This window comes from Apis cerana, linkage group LG3, assembly GCF_029169275.1.
Source record: "Apis cerana isolate GH-2021 linkage group LG3, AcerK_1.0, whole genome shotgun sequence".
NCBI lineage: Eukaryota > Metazoa > Arthropoda > Insecta > Hymenoptera > Apidae > Apis > Apis cerana.
This window is the reverse complement of record NC_083854.1, coordinates 12281094-12295739: the sequence shown is the minus strand read 5'-3', so window position 1 is coordinate 12295739 and position 14646 is coordinate 12281094. Positions and strand designations below refer to the sequence as shown.

Below are 14646 nucleotides of genomic sequence, written 5' to 3'. Positions count from 1 at the left end.
TTGGAAGTGGAGGATTGGCAAGGACGGGCGCTCAAGTCGCCGTCCCCTCGACCCCCCTCCTCTCGAGCGCTATCGAGGGGGCTGGGTGGGGGCTTGCAGAGCTACTCTCTCTTTCTTTCCGCCATGGCTCGAAGGATCGTGGAGCAAAGGCCAAGTGTCGCGGCCGCCCTCCTCGCGCATCGATTACGTCGTTCTTCAAGGTCGAATGCGAGACTGAACGCAATAATTTTCGATCAACGTTTTTCCAAGGAAGAGAAAGGGAATAGGATGATTAATTCGGATGATTGGTTGGACGGGGAGGGAGGAATTTATTTGGGGTAATTTAAGAGGAGGAAATAAGAGAAGAAAAGGATCTCGAATTTCGAGTGCAAATATCGTTCGGAAGGGTATAAGAATTTTAAAGGAGCTGTGTTTCTTGTTTTGAAAGTATGTGGTAATTTTCTTGATATTGAATATGCGATTCGAAAAAATTGAAATAATTATACGTTTATTTTAATTGCGATCTTTTATACGTAAAATTAATTAATATTTGGATAATGGAGAAAATGATACAGATATTTCTTGTTACAAATTTTCGTTTACTTTAATTGCAATATTATACTTGGATGGAGGAGCAAATATCTCTTGTTACAAATTTTGAAAAAATTCTATTGAATTCTATTTTCAAATTCAATTTATCTCCAAACAGCACTTGGATAATTATAGTTTACTTTAATTGCAATCATTTGTTAAATATAGACCGATAGAGGAAGAAATGATACTTTTTGATACAAATTTTAAACAATAAAGGAAAAATTTTATCAAAATCTTTCGAATTCAATTATCTGGAAAATTACGATAAACTTATAACACTTCAATAATTGACGTTTCTTGTTACAAATTCGTTTACTTTAATTGCAATCATTTATAGATACAGATGGAGAAGAAAATGATATCTTTTGTTACAAATTTTGTAACAAAAAAATTCTACTGAATTCTATTTTCAAATTCAATTTATCTTCAAACTTGGATAATTATCGTTTACTTTAATTGCAATCATTTATTAAATATAGATCGATAGAACAAATAATACTTTTTGTTACAAATTTTAAACAATAAACGAAAAATTTTATCAAAACTTTCCGAATTCAATTATCTGGAAAACTTATAATGCTTCAATTAATGTTTACTCCAATTGCAATAATTTATACGTAAAATTAACACAGATCGATAAAAGAACGAATAATACTTTTTGATACAAATTTTAAACAATAAACGAAAGACAAAAATTGTTACAAAAATTCTGTCAAAATCTTTCGAATTATCTGGAAAACCACGATACTTACAACTTCAATAATTAATTTACTTCAATTGCAATAATTTATACGCAAAATAGATCGATAGAGGAGCAAATAATACCTCTTACAAATTTTAAATAATAAACGAAAAGACACAGGAATACAAAAATTCTATCAAAATCTTTCGAATTCAATTATCTGGAAAATCACGATAAACTAACAACATTTTAATAATTAAATTTACTTCAATTGCAATAATTTATACGCAAAATAGATCGATAGAGGAGCAAATAATACCTCTTACAAATTTTAAATAATAAACGAAAAGACACAGGAATACAAAAATTCTATCAAAACCTTTCGAATTCAATTATCTGAAAAACTTACAACGCTTCGATAATTAACGTTTACTCCAATTGCAATAATTTATACGCAAAATTAACATAGATCGATAGAGGAGCAAACCTCAACGTGAAGATACTTATTACAAATTTCGTTTACTTCAATTACAATCATTTATACTTAGATACAGATGAAGGAACGAACGATACTTCTTGTTAACAAATTCTAAACAATAAAAGATTACAAAAATTCTACCAAAACCTTCGAATTCAATTATCTCCAAAAAAACACCTAACAAACTCACAACACCTGGATAATTATTCTAATCATTTATACTCAAAATTGATTGAAAACTCAGAGGAGCAAACAGGATACAACTCGACACAGAGATACAAAAATTCTACCAAAAGAAGAAGAAGAAGAAGAAGAAGAAAAGCAAACGATCTAATAAGCCAGGATTATACCCCAAGAACAGAATATTCCTCGAGTCTGAAAGAAAGATAGCCGTATCCTTCAAACGCGGGATAAAGAAAGATACACGTGTCGCTTTTAAAAGAGTCTACCGTCTCTCTCTCGCGTTCGTCGTTTCGCGAGAGAGAGCTGAAAGTTGCTTGGTCGAATCGCATAGAGGCGCTGTTCTCGTTCACGTTAGCCTCGACTGGAAGTGAAAAAGCGAGTATGCAGATTTTCTCATTACTTCTTTCGATTCCTCAAAATTTTTGTGTCTCTCTTTTAGATCTTGATTATAAATCATCTTGATGGATACAATTAGCCAGAGATGGGTCTGGTATTGTGTAAGATAGATAAATATTTTAAATACTGTGCTGATGTACAGGTTATGTATTCCGAGAGAATCACGAGAAATATCTACGAAGACCGGCTGAAAGTAAGTTAAAGTATATATACGTATATATTGTAGATTCATTTTTATTTAAAATTATTTAAAATTTTGGGATAAATTATTCGTAATATACTCCTGTAAACGCGTGCTCTTTCTCTTCAACAATGGTAAAATAAATCCCTTTGAAAAATATATATATATCTCGCGTGCATAAGCATGATATACCCGGGAAAACTTCCTGAGAAAATTTCTTTCTAGTCAACATTGACTGGAAGATATTGCCTCGCGACTGGGAAGAAAATTTGTCGTGTTCCTTCCTGAAATCTTTTATGTACGAATAGCCACGAGATGAATGCAAAGGAAGTGTATATAAGAAGACGTTATATTTCGAATCTCTCTCTGTTCGAATTTTTTCTGGAATTCGAAAAATTAAAAATTAACCCTTTAAAAAGGTATTATTTCGTTTTGTAATTTCTCGATCGATGAAAGTATCTCAAAAATCATTTTTATCTCGTTTCGCACTCGTATTTATATTTAAGAAGGTTAATTTCTCAATTATTGTTCATATTCGAAATATTTTTCTGGGGGATATGATACAAGTTAAGTTTAACAGAAAGTCGAAAAATAAAAATACATCTCGACACCTTTGATCAGTTTCAAAATCTATAATCTATAATCTGTAACGAGTGTACATGTATTTTTATTTTTCAAAATTATTAAAAAATAAATAAAACTAACCTTCCAAATTGGAAGGAACAATATTCCCCTCGAAAATTCTCCAATCTTGTATTACGATTTGTAGCGATAAAGCATATATGAAAAAAACAAGCAAAACAAAAAAGTGGAAAAAATTACGTTTTATAGTTTTGCATTGTACGTCCAAAACAATCCCCAATGTGTAATCCTGGTTTTACATGGAGTACACGTATCAATTAGCCAGAACAAAAGAGGAAAAATGTTTTAATTTTATTTTATTTTATATGCACATTTAAGCAGAGAGTGAATGAAAAGCATTGGAAAAACAGTCCCTGAATTTTATGGCAATTTTATTTCCACGGGTAGAAAGAAGATTAACAATAAGAAAAGAACGTTTGTTTCAACGGGTAAGGATGAAATATATTGGTTTTAATTTGGATATTAATTTGCACTTTCGATTCGGTGATTCGGATAATCGCGAATAATCGCTACTAATAAATGTTATTTCGATTACTCGGAGCGTTCACAAACTTCTTTCTCGACCGTCGATCAGAAATGTGCAACATCGGTTATTCGAGGCAGAGAGAACTAGAGACATCGGCAAAAATTCCCTAGGAAGAGGTTATATGCACGTTGCCCAACTGCGAAAACTGTGGAAGCAAAAAAATCGAGAAAACTTTCCATTCGAATCGGAAGAAAAAAGAAGAGGAATATAATAACGAGATAAATGTCGTTCGAATCAACTTCGAACCGTTCGCGCAAGAAGAATAAATAATCCACCCACCGATAATCTTCCTGTTCGAAAACGAAGAAAAATCCACGAGAATATATTTTCAATTCGCGATACAAGGAAGAAGCCAGCTACTTTCCCATCTTCCTATCCTCAATTTAAAACTTATCCCATCGAGTGAAGAGCGAAACAGAGAGAGAGAGAGAGAGAGAAATTACCTAATTGAACGTGGCGATGGAGGAGGCAGGCGGCGCACGCATCCCTGGCTTGCACCCCGTCGCGTGACGTGTTCATTAACCGGTTGCGTGGCGGAATCGAGCGCCCGTCGTATTATACACACGTGGAAAAAGGACGGCGGTGGTTGGAGGAGAGGAGGGCGAGCGGAGTAGTAGTAGTAGCGATAGTAGCGTATGTCGGGCGGGTTGGCGCCACCGAAGCGGGGAGGGGGCAACCCGGCCGCAGCAGCGCATGCGCGCTGCTTACGGCCACTGAGTCAAGGTCTCAAGTGCTGACAATCGACCTGACCTCGCTTTTCCGCCTCCCTCTCTCTCACTCTCCTTAAAACCATCGATACGCGCGTAGTAGACGCGCTTTCGCGCACGCTTCGATGGAGAGAGTCGACTGGTCGCGTTTATGGAGAGAGAGAGGGAGAGAGAAGATGGGTTAATCGCGACTGGTTTTACTAGGGATAGGTTTGGAGATAGTTTGTCTTTATGGAAGAGGGGGAGAGTGTTATTGTATTCCGGGCGGAGGGGCAAGGTTTCGGAGGGTTACTAGGTTGGGGTTGTTTTAAAGCTGATTAGAATTGGGGAATGGGGTTGGTTTTGCGGCAAGTTGATGTTGCGTGGCGCGCTAGTTGCTCGGAATACGAGATTAGTCGAGCTTATTGTTATCTTTGCGGCGGGTATATTAATGCGGCGCGGATCGCGAGGAGCCAGGTTTATGGAGATTCGAATTCATATTCGTGAAGATTAGCGCCTCTCCAGAGGCAACTTCTTTTTAGAGTTGGGGGAATTGATGTGATCCGAAAACGAATATAGTACGTAATATAACGTGATATAAATATGAAAATGTATGAAGTGAATAGACATTGTATTATCGACGAAGTGAAAATTAGGTTTCAATTTTTCGAGAGTTTTTTAAATTTATATATTTTTTTCAGAAATTTGACGATTTCCAAAAATATATAATCGAAGTCACGGATCGATATAAAATTGAAAATAAATTTTCGCGAAGCTTTCAATCGTCGAGAGGTTTTAGATTCACAGAAATTCATTTTTCCAGAAAGATTACGATTCAAAAATATATCGAATGCAAATGAACTAAAGTCACGGATACAAAATTGCAAATAAATATGAAAATGTATGAAGTAAATAGACACGATTGTATTATCGACGAAGTGAAAATTAGCTTTCAATTTTTCGAGAGTTTTTTAAATTTATATATTTTTTCAGAAATTTGATGATCCAGAAATATATGATCGAATGGATCGAAGTCATAATTGAAAATAAATTTTCGCGAAAATTAGCTTTCAATTATCGAGAAATTTTAAATTTATATATTTTTTCAGAAATTTGGTGATCCAAAAATATATAATCGAATCCAAATGAGAGTCTCGGATCGATACAAAATTGAAAATAAATTTTCGCGAAAATTAGCTTCCAGTTTTTCGAGAGTTTTTTAAATTTATATATTTTTTTCAGAAATTTGGTGATCCAAAAATATATAATCGAATCCAAATGAGAGTCTCGGATCGATACAAAATTGAAAATAAATATAAAAATATATGAAGTAAATAGATACGATTGTATTGATGAAAATTAGCTTCCAGTTTTTCGAGAGTTTTTTAAATTTATATATTTTTTTCAGAAATTTGACGATCCAAAAATATATGATCGAATGGATCGAAGTCATGGATCGAAATATAAATCATATAAAATTGAAAATAAAGTTTCGCGAAGAAGCTTTCAATTATCGAAAAATTTTAATTTTATATATTTTTCAAAAATTTGATGATCCAAAAATATATAATCGAATCCAAATGAGAGTCACGGATCGATACAAAATAAATACAATCGATACAAATAAAAATATAAGAAAGTAAATAAATTTTATCGATTCGTGAAAATTCCACTTGTCGACAGCTTTTAAATTTACACGCTTTTCTAAAAACTTAACCTTCGAATCGATTGTTTAATCGACTCAAATGGCTGAATAATCCAAATGAATTAAACTTCCTGATCGAAAAACAAAAAATTGGAAAAAGAATTTTCGAATCACTTGCCAAGGAAATTTTAGAACCGAATCTAAAAGATGGCCGACCAACGACTGATCTTTACTACTGATCACGTCGGAAATACAATTATCCATCCAGCCGTCCAATCGAATCGAATCGAACTAATCGAGTAAAAAATTGATAGAATTTTTCGCGGTGCAGAGAAGACGCGATTTCGCGCATGACAAGAAGACAGACAGAAATTCGAGCCGATAATCGCTCGAGATTCAACTCCATCTCACGCTTCTCCAACAACGAGTGCCATTTGAAGCCTTATTCCACGCGATAATTGACGAGATCCCGATTCGAGGCAGCGATTCACGGAGGAAAAATTGCGCTCGTTTCGAAAATTTTCATTTGCCCTTTCATTTTTTCCAACAAAGAAAGGAAAAACAATAAGAACAGGAAGAACAACAATATCGAATCTTTCAGAGATAATAATTTGGCGAGAAGGGAATTGGGAAATTTGTTGGAAATAATAGCCTTTCTTCGAGCAAGGAATTCGATCGAAGGAGCCTCGAAAATCTTCTCATCTATTTTTAGATATAGGAGGAAGAAGACGAGATATGATTATTATTTATGATTACGAATAATATATAATATGTAATAAAGAATATATAATACATAATAAAGAAGATATATAATAAAGAAGATATATAATAAAGAAGGAAATATTTGATTAACAGAAATCAAAGGAATCAATTATTAAGGAGCTCGAGTTAAGGAATTAACCGCGTTGGGAAAATATGATTTCCATGGCGGTGTAATGAATATTTAAGCAAACGTGCGTCCCCCTCGCATCCCCCATTTGCATCTTTACCGTGTTTTAATTACTTTTGCCAAGTTTGTAAAAGAAAAAGAAGAAAGGAGAAGGCAGGAATGCGAGAGAGAGAGGGAGAGAGAAAGCTTCTGACGGAAACAAGTAAATATTCATTGTTGGTAAAGAGAACAAAATCCTGGACACGGTGGAGGTCCGTTTCCAGTAAATTCATTGGACCTGGCCAGGCTGGCTCCAGCCAGAGCCCAGCATTTATGAATTTATGAATATCGTTAAAGCATCCCTCCCCTTAAACTGTCCTTTTAGTGGCGGGTCAGGTCAAGAGTTCACGTGTCCTTCTTCCTCCCCTCCCCCCCGTAATTATGGCGAAATTATGCTCGCGAGGAGAGCTAATAGGAGAGTCTCGCAGCTCCTCTCTCGAGAAGCTACTTTTCAGGTTCTTCGTGTCGTAGGTATTTTCTGAGCATCTTTTTGTTGTTGGTCGGAGATCGAAAGTTGAGAAAGAGTAGCTGAATCATCATAACGATTATTTTCTATCAAGAATTTTAACGAATTCGTGGATTTTGGGGTGAAGAAATATAAATATTTCTCGTTGTTAAAGATCGAAAGTTGAAAAAGAGTACCTGAATCATCATAATGATTATCTTTATCCAGAGTTTTAACGAATTCGTGGATTTTGGAGTGAAGAAATAGAGATATTTCTCCATTGTATATTTATATTATATTTATTATATTATATTATATTATATTATATTTCTCCATATCGTTGTTGATCGAAGCAGAAAGAAGTGTATTTATCACGTGATCGAAAGTTGAAAAAAGAGTACCTGAATCATCACCATGATTACCTTTATCCAGACTTTTAACGAATTCGTGGATTTTGGGGTGAAGAAGAAATATAAATATTTCTCCATTATATCGTTGTTGATTGATGATAGAATGTAGAGAGAAGTGTATTTATCACTTGATTCCAGGATTAATTACGAATTCGTAGATTTTGGGATGTTAAGATGTTAGAAAGAATTCTACCGCGTGGTTCCAGGATTGATCAGGCATTGCTAGCAACATTGAATAATAAAATCATAAATAAAATTTCTAAATTTGCACTAGAGAACAGAAAGCTACATCTTACATTTTACATTGCACGTTTCTGATCACCGATACCACTGTACTATTATATTATATTATTATAATATTGTTGACAGGGAAACAATAAATATATCTGTTTACAAAAATAATTTATCTATACGTATCTAAGAAAAACAAATATATGCCAATTATTAATTGCTAGCAACATTGAATAATAAAATCATAAATAAAATTTCAGGGAACTTTAAATTCTGTAACAATTATTATAAATCTATATTATTATAATAATATACATCTGATATACCACTGCATCAAATATTATAAATCACAGGCGAAATTAGAAAAAATTCTTCCACTTGGTTCCACAGTTAATCGCGAATTGATGGATTTTGGGATGTTAGAAAGGGATCATTTGCACTATGGAGAACAGAAAGCTACTTGACATTTTACATTCCACGTTTCTGATCACCGATACCACTATAATATTATTATAAATTTATATTATTACAATAATATAAATCTGATATACCATCAAATATTATAAATCACAGACGAGGTCGAAAGAATCCTATCACTTAGCTCCACAATTAATTACACTACATCAAATATTATAAATCACAGGCGAAGTCGAAATTAGAAAAAATTCTTCCATTACATCTACGTGTCCTTGTTGCTCGAATAGAAGAAAGTAGAAAGAAGTAATAAAAGATTAACCAGGAATCATTTGGAATTCGTGGATTTTGAAATTTTGGGAAGAAATTTCCATTACATCTACGTGTCCTTGTTGCTCGAGTAGAAAGAAGAAAGTAGAAAGAAATAGTAAAACGTTAACAAGGAGTCACGAATTTGTGAATTGTTGCCTTTCCTGCACGATGGAGACTCGAACGCTTTTACTTAGATAATAGAGACAAGTTAAAACGCTTATATATAGATTTATCGAGGAAGAAGCTACTAAACGTTTATCGGCCTCAAAACGGTCGATCTCCAGTGTCATCCGATATGAAACACACGAGTCGAACGAATTTCTCGCTTCTTTACGATCCTTCTTCTCGTCGATTAATTTTTAAGATTATTCGAGCATGAATTGGACCAGCTAATCGATAATTCTACAACTAATCGTTTCTATGTGCTTAAAAAGAATAAGAATTCATCGAAGAATTCGTGGCGACTTGTTGAAATTTCCAAAAACGACGATTTTCAGTCTCTTAGGAAGAATCGAGAATTAAAAATTCATTAAGAATCCAAATTTCGAAATTTCTATTCTAGAATCATCCCCTTTTTGCCAAAGATTTCAACGAAGATCGTCAGTTCCTATCTTTGGAAGAATTCATTATTCGAGTGTATTCGCGTAGCTTGGAAACGAAGTTTCTATCAGAATCGTCCATTTCTACGTCCTTGAAAGAATAACAATTCACTGGTCTCGATATCAACTTGGATTGTTGCAACTTGGATTTTCAGAACAATAAAAATAATAGAATAAAAAATAGAATAAAAATAATAGAACAATAGAATTCCCTTTTCGATACCAACTTTCCAAAATTATCGAAATTCCGATTCATCAAAAACATCCGATCGTCTCTAAAAATTCAAATCAATTGTCCGATCGAGTGAAATTAACTCGAAAACTTGGAGGAAGAAAAGAGGAATCGATGCTGAAAACGTGTCTACAACGTGCTGTTGCAATATCGTTCACCGACTCCTCCTTTTCATTTTCCACCACTCCCCACGTTTCGCCCAACTTTACGACGCTTTCACGCTCGTATGAATAATACAACGACGAGCGCGACGTAATTACGCCGATATTAAGCGATAAGCAAACCCGTAATACTCGTTCATCCGTCGAACTGTGCGCGTTTAAATCGATAGAGAGAGGTGGGGAGGGGGAGGGTACTCAACCCGGATACAATTTCGAAAATTATTATACCTCCGATGCTATCGGATAACATCGAAACCGCGGCTGGATTAACGTTCTGTTATTCCTACGTCGAATTGATTTCGTCGAAATCGTACATACCGTAATTTGTCTCGCGTTAAACTTCCTGGAGGGAAGGAAAAATGAACGAATGAACGAAGGAATGAGTAAAGAGGGGGGAGGAGGAGAGGGAGAAGATAAGCGAGAACAATCGCGTAATGCGAACAAGCGCTAGGGAAATTACTTACCAAAGTGGAAAAATGTTTCAAGTAAACGAAAAGGTGTTTCTAATTATTAGGAAAATGAGGGTGTTTCGGAATATATTTTCATTCCAGACCTATTAGCAAAATTCGCGTGAAATTATCCGTTATCGTGTGAAATAATTGCAAGAACGGGTAATAATTATGGGTAAAAGAATTGCCAGGTCGTCGAGAGAAAATTTCTATCGATGCGCATCGTCTCCTTTCGAGAATTGTCCAAAAGAGAAAGAGAAAAAACAATAAAATTCATCATTACTATCGAATTATTTCGTTCCTCGAAAGAATTTCTGGTTCGCCTCGAGAATTGTCGAAAAAAGAAAAAATGAGCCGAACACGATACATTAAAAAAACTCACCAATTATCGTCAGTCGTTCCGTTGCCCGAGTACGTATAAATAGAATCAAATAAAAATGGTTGAAGGCCCGGTTCCCGGTTGCGCGATTGGCGAATCATCGGGATCGAGCGACCAATCGAAAGGAGGTATTCGAAAAGACACGAAGAGACACGAGAACGAACGACGATGCACGAAGACAAACTCTCGAGATGCCCCATTCGCTATTCAACCGCACACGTTTATCTGTGAGACGCAAAGTCCGTTTATTCCTATTCCTACGAATATTCGCGAGTGGGAAATCAGAATCAGGAGGGCTTCTATTATTCTCATCGATTACACATTCGTTCAAGAGGGAAGAAAAGAAGCGGTCGAAATCGGATGAAAAAGCGCGGGGAAATCGCGTTGAAACGGACACGTGGCCTCTTCCGCCCGCTTTTCCACGCTTTTCCACGACCCTCTCCGCGCGCGGTTAACCACGCGTCGAACTTTGCAGGGCTTTTACATCCGGCTGAATAATAGAACGGGCAATTTGCACCGGTGGAACATCAGCTGCACCCTAACCGCGCGGACCGCGATCCCCGCCGCTTTTTCACCGCCCCGCGTTTCCACCCATCCCTTCCCTTCGTCTCGTCGCGACGTCAACTTTTTCTCTTATCTTTCCACTGTATGCGCTCGATATCTCTGCGCTCCACCGTTTTCCAACGTAATTGAATCCTCTTTGCGTCGCAATTGGACGTATTAACGGGTCGAAAAGTTGATATTAAAGGAATTATAATTATAGGCTCATACATGTTTCATACATCTCGCCTTCGTGTTGCACAGATTCGTAACCGACATACTATCCAACGTTCCTCACTCCATGTATAACGATAATGAATTCCTCTGGTTTGAAGAAGAGGACGCGTGATTGTCCTCGACTCTATAATAACAATTCATCGACGAGCAACCGAATTTTAAATTATCGCGTGGAATATTTTTGTGGGTGATTTGTACGGATAAACTGGGAGAAGCGGTCGCGGTGAATTACTACGCTGGGATATAATAGGAGGGGAGCAAGTTTAAACAGCCGGATGATGATTTTGATGAAACGCGGCGCGCGAGCAATTGTCACGGAACACGTTATTTCTCACGTAATTATGCTCGTAATTAGGAAGTCGAGATTGGCCGTTACTTGTTTAATCGCGCGTGAGACGGAATTCCTTCTCGTTATGTGGTGATAATTGGGCGAAAATACGATCGAGCGAGCGTTACAGATTAGGTTATATAAAATCGATCCACCAAATCGTCACGGATTGTTTAAAGCTCGATGAAATTTTATTAATGTTACCACCATTATTTCATACTTGTTACGCAATATAATTAAATATATCCATTCGGTTATAATTCGTATTTATTTTATTTATCGTTTTCAGTGCTCGATCAATTTATCGTAGCGCTGTTCTATCGATCTCGAACGAAAAATGTATATCGTTTTATAAGAGAGTTTCTCTGTGTTCGAATTTCTCCCAATCCCCCTCCTCTATCGATCCTTGAATCCTCGAGCACACCTTCGAGATGATCGATCTTGCCCTTGAACTAAGCGAATTCGCATTCGAAGGAAACAGAGGTTCGTGCAAGGTCTCCTCTGCTCGAATTTCTTCGATCGAGCTCGCCCACGCTGCGTTCCAAACGACAAATTAACCGAGTTACACGCGACTCGACTGAAAATCGACTCGTTCCTCAATTTTTCCCCCATTAGATCAGCTCGCACGACCACGTCAATTGTAATTTTTTTTTGTCGGAAGATTCGAGCCATTTGGCTTCGATCGAATCATCGTAATTTTTTATAAATTCTCCAGCATCGAGTATTTTATCTTTTAATAACAACACAAGAACGTATCGACTAACGAGACTTGCTTTATCGTCGCTGTTACGACATCTCCTTTTGAGAAGAATCGTTCTCTTTACGGACAGCACGTAACCAATGCTTTCGTTATTCGTTCACGGCTTGTGATTCTATTCGAAAATGGACTCGTGTCGTTTCTAGCTCTTCGAGACGCCGCGACTTTTTATCTTCCTTCGGTTAGCGTTGTTGCCACTTTTCCTCGCTTTTGCTCGAATGCGCGAAAACCGTCGTCCAACTCCGCCATCGCTTTCGCTTTCCATTTACCCTCGTTTAACACGGATTTCGGCCTAGCTCGAGGCTCGTTTCTTCCAGATTCTCGTTCCCAAACCCGAATTTTTGAACGATCCTCTCGTCGATGGAATCTTCTTCGAAAGACTAACCTAATATTTCGACGCGCTTGGCTCGTGGCCCAGCTTAAACTTGTACAGAAACGATATTCCAATTTCGTAAAAACGAAAAACTCGAAGCACCAATAATAATGAATTATTCGACTTACCGATCGAGGAATCTTCTTCTCAAAAGTTAACCTAATATTTCGATACATTTCGGATGTATTCGCACAGGAACGATATTCCAAATTCGTTCATTTTTAAAAAAATAATTAAACTAATGCGAAAAAGAAGTTATTGTTAATTATTTCTTGAGATTTTAACTTTTCTTCTATCTTTCAATATCTTTCAATCGTAAAAACAAAAAATTCAAAGCATCGATAATAATGAATTATGGAATAATAAATTATTCGACTTATCCATCGAGGAATCTTCTCGAAAGCTAACCTAATATTTCGACACATTTCGGATGCATTCGATACAGCAACGATATTCCAAATTCGTTCACTTGTGGAAAAATAATTAAACTAATGCAAAAAAGAATTATTGTTAATAATTATTTTTAACAAATAACGAAAACGAAAAACTAGAAGCACCGATAATAATGAATTATTCGACTTACCGATCGAGGAATCTTCTTCTCAAAAGTTAACCTAATATTTCGACAAAATTCGTTCGCTTCTAAAAAGATAATTAAACTAATACGAAAAAGAATTTATTAGAGGAAAGGATATATAAAGTGAAAATACCATAAGCAAAATAACAAAACAACACGGATATATATATATATACGCGTAAACTTGATCGAGAAAACTTGTAAAAAAGAAATTATTTTTTTATTTTCGCAACTTGGAATATAGATGTTAAAGATTAAAAATTGCGGGATTACGGCTGTTATTAGTTTTACGCCTGGAAGGTGTATAAAAAGAAAATAATTTTATACGGTCCCCGTATATAAGCAGGAACCGTAATTAAATGACGGTTAATTTCAGGATTCGATTTCGCATCTCGTTCCTCCTTTTTCTTTTTCCCGTGGAAAACCCGAGATTCTTCTTTCCCATTTTTTTATCGATAGCGAGTAAATTCGAATCGATCGACGTACGATCCGAACGTGAAAGAAGATCAATACAACATCGAGGACGCGTGTATAATTCGTGGAAACGAAGGCACGGATGAATAATGGATAAGACGAAAAGTTGCGTAACAACGCAGATCCACTTATCCTCCCCGTAGAATATCCCCCTCCCGATCGGTTTCAAAAATATTCCAACGGGAAAGTGGATCAACGGTTCCCGCTTTTATTACCCGCGATCCACGGTATTATAAACTCGTTTAAAATCAGCCCAAAGTTTCGAGCGATTCGTTGTGCCATTAAAAGTTATACGGTTCGGATGCACTAATAGAAACGTGAAGTTACGAAATTGCGTTTCCACGGAATAGACCTCGGGTTACCACGGCTTAAGAAGAGTAACCGTACGTTCCAAATCGATATTTGCATTTCCCAGTTTTCCCTAGAAGAATATTTATCCATTCGATTCGAGAGAGATATTCGTATTCTTCGAGACGTCGAAAGATATATATATATATAAAACCGCGTATTATTCGTTCGAAAGGAATGAAATTTTATCGGATTAGAGATATGGCGTGATATGCGTCTCCGCCACGTAATCACCGCCGCGGAATCTCGAAGAACGTGCCGCGCAAACATAGATTCGAGGACGGTTTTTATTAACGTTTCCATTCCGTATCTCGATTTTCTACGATTTTTCCCGCGTCGCGAACGTCACCGTAAGAGATATATAAACCTGTGCAATGTATATTTTCTTACAACTTCTATCTCTATTTCTCCCCTTCTTCCCTCTTCATATCGATACGAGAGAGCGGAGAAGCGTCTGGTA

The 14646-nt window shown here is 36.3% G+C and overlaps 2 protein-coding genes across 3 annotated transcripts in view; both read right to left on the bottom strand.

Annotated features, from left to right (window-relative positions):
* Nucleotides 1–14646, bottom strand: part of LOC108001912 (uncharacterized) — a 164417-nt gene that overhangs the window by 28085 nt on the left and 121686 nt on the right. The window lies entirely within an intron of this gene.
* The window catches only part of LOC107994501 (heparan sulfate glucosamine 3-O-sulfotransferase 1), a 154002-nt gene that overhangs the window by 54434 nt on the left and 84922 nt on the right, over nt 1–14646 (bottom strand). The gene's annotated exons all lie outside the window — the stretch shown is intronic.